The following is a 3,581-nucleotide window of genomic DNA, read 5'->3' on the forward strand; positions in this document are numbered from 1 at the left end:
ATTTAACTTCAGAAATAGGCTATTTCAAAGTTTCATTCAAAATTTATAGTTAAAATACAACAAGAGCTTCAGAAATACATTAAAATTTTTTTTCTTCTTCATAGACTCCAGTTTAGGTTGCTCTAAAAACGCAGACATGAAGTTAAGGCAAATATTGTTGAGGTTTTTGTTGTTTTTTTATTTCTAGTTACTAAATTTTGAGAACATTTAAGTCTTGGATATAATTTTAACCCTTTAGTGTTTAAACCGATCATATCTGGCCCAAATAATCTACATGTTTTATGTTAAAACTGCCCAGATTTGGTATCTCACACCAACCAATAATGTCATTCTAAAAACAGGTGATAATATCATCAAAATCTTGAAGCTACGAAATAATGCAGGATTACCTTAAAACAATATGGATGACTAAGTATTATATTTGACAGAATAATCTGAATGCTAAAGGGTTAAACCACATCCAGTAGTCGGGGCCCTGGTTCAATAGTTCCAGGATTTTAAAGAGCAAGGAACAAGCTCTCACGCACTATTGTTCGCAGGTCTACTCTGCCCCAGAGTAGTAGCACCTATCAGGGTCCCAGATATTGGGTTAGATAGCATGTAACCACCCAGCCAGGGTATGTTGAAATCACGGGATACAACACGGTGGATGTGAGCTATTTCAGTAAATGAATCTTATTCAATCAATGGCAAATAACATGAGATGTTGTATGGATGGACAGACAACAAACTGTCAATGGTCAGGAGCAACCAGTTCAGATAGTGAACTGCTGCTATCATCTGTAATCATGGCATGAACAGATGAGATATTTCAGTTACCTAAAATAAACAATATCATAAAAACATGGAAATGTACTTAAGTGATTGAGCAGATGAGATATCCAAGGAGAATATCTCACCTGCTTAATGCACTATGTACCCCTATTTTCCCCATGAGATGGGCACAGACATTCTAAATCATATTTCTTCTTACTCTGAAGTGAAGAGTATGAATGACTTGGCAATGGATACTGTTAACTGTGAGGGTGAGTCAAAAACTAATGCCATTTTGTTTAGGACAGGTATAATTACCAACACAGGAACATGTATCATAGACATTAAAACGAAGCTGGTCCTCTGTGGATCACATCCCTACTTCTCAACATAGTCACCGTTTCTCTTAGTAGCAATGTTCCACCTTCGAATGAGACCATGTATCCCTGCCCCATAAAATTCTGTTGACTGTTCTTTGAGCCACTTCTTCATTACTTCCACGCTCACCAGATTTAGCGCCGTCAGACTATCATCTCTATGGCGCCACGAAAGAGGGTTTGAGAGACAAACATTATTCCAGTGACAAGGAAGTGAAAACTGTAGTGAAGTAGTGGCTCAAAGAACAGTCAACAGAATTTTATGGGGCAGGGATACATGCTCTCATTCGAAGGTGGAACATTGCTATTGAGAGAAACGGTGACTATGTTGAGAAGTAGGGATGTGATCCACAGAGGACCAGCTTCATTTTGATGCATGATACACGTTCCTGTGTTGGTAATTATACCTGTCCTAAACAAAATGGCATTACTTTTTGACTCAACCTCGTACAAATAGATATGTTTTGACAATACATTGTTAATCGAGCTTATAGAACACGTGATAAGAATTTTGCCAGTGATCGTAAGTTTCACAAGTAATATTACAGCTATCAGAAAATTTGGTATCTGATCCATCACGTTGATTATTGATCAAATTGTGAGTGTCTGCTTGCGGTAAATAAGCAACATTGTCATGAAGTTGACGTTTAATAATTGTGATAATGTTATCTTGAATGGATTGTCTGAATAACACGAATGCGAACCAAGCAAATTTGCGCCTGCTCAATTCAATGAGTCGACATCAATTCAGCTACAATTCGTCGAGTCTCTTTTGGGATCTTTTAATTGATTTCAAATTTTGGTGTAGTTGCCTTTTTGAGGCCGGATACTAGTCGTAAGACGGAGAATGCATATGATTTCCACTGTTTTAAAACCGAAAATACCAAGTTTCATCGAAATTGGCAGGGACAGAATGCGCTGGGTCATTTTACCAATTCCAGTGACTGTGCTTGACTTAATTGTACACAGATCAGATGATGCTACCTAATGAATTAATTGCTCACACGGAGATCGATGCTCGGTTTGATATTCAGATCAAGTTTGCCGGTTGATGGTTTGGCATGTGTGGCCCGCATATATACATAAAAGATATATACAAACGTTGTCGATTTGTTATTAACAAACTTTAATGTAGCTAAAACCCCAAAGAAAAGTGCTGAAACTTGCAAGACAAACGTGTCCTCGGAAGATACGTAGCAAACCACAACGGCGGAGGTAAAGTATACGCACACCACCCTTTTTCGGTGTAACAAAAACCCTAACTCTAAACCCTAAACACTGGGTGTGCGTATTCTTTACTTTCGCCAACCTCAACTATAAACATCCAAAAATTGATCGAAAAGCTGACACTTATCCAAAAAATACACATCATGGAGGCAACATCGCCTCAGCAACAAGCTGCGACGGTGTCGACTAAAGCTCCTTCTTGAAAGAAAGGTTATCTCCAGATGGGGGTCACTACCTTCACTTTAAGAAAAAATACTATTGATCAGAAAGCATGACAGGGTCCCCACCAAATTCTCCTGTGTCAGTTAACATGCTTTTCAACATTATCACTAATCATTTTATGATTTCGATTGATTTTGAATGTACTTTTGCTATCGCTTCCTATCACTATGAGAATAATTAATATTGACATGATCACATACTATTTTGTAAATTGTATGATCAATGTTTCAAAGACAGTATATTTATAAGAGAAGTAAAATTTAAAGAACTGACAGTAATACAATAGGATCATACGAAAATACAGTGTTACAGTTTGTAAATGATAATACATATGCAATGAACTTTTACAGAATCGCAGAATATATTTAAGAGTTATTTTTATTTTACGTCGTTATAATACTTGTTAAATCGAATTTTTAATTAATTGACCGTTTTCGTCGTGAAGAGATCGCTTGTTCATTGATTGAGTACGAATCAACTAGGGAGCCTGTACGTGTCCGTTGAGGATGCTTACAATAACAGCTAAATTCCTTCAAATATTAACCCACTGTCTTGTAAAAGGAAGGTACAGTGTACAATGTAGTCCGAGATACATAAAAGGACAGGATGCTTACGGCTGAAAAGCTTTTGATCGTAGGCATGCTCGATCGAAACTAACCTGGAGTTTAAAAAAAAAACAACCGATCTTGTTTGTAAATTGCGAATTAATAAAAGACAAATCATTAAAAGATTTTTTTAGAATGATGCATATTTTGATTATATATTATATAATTCAATCATATAATAATTCATTAAAATAGATATGCAAGATCCGTAAGATGTCTTTTTATTTTCAAAAAATAGAATGAAACAAACATTAAACCGGGGCATAACTACAGGGTTTTACCCCCCAGACTTTGGGAGGTCATAACTTTCAGAAAAATGAATATTTTTTAATGAAATTTGCTATGCATATAGTATTTACTATGTAGAATCCGAAAAATATTCATTTTTCTGAAAGTT

The sequence above is a fragment of the Octopus bimaculoides genome, chromosome 17 (genome assembly GCF_001194135.2).
Source record: "Octopus bimaculoides isolate UCB-OBI-ISO-001 chromosome 17, ASM119413v2, whole genome shotgun sequence".
NCBI classification, from domain to species: Eukaryota; Metazoa; Mollusca; class Cephalopoda; order Octopoda; family Octopodidae; genus Octopus; species Octopus bimaculoides.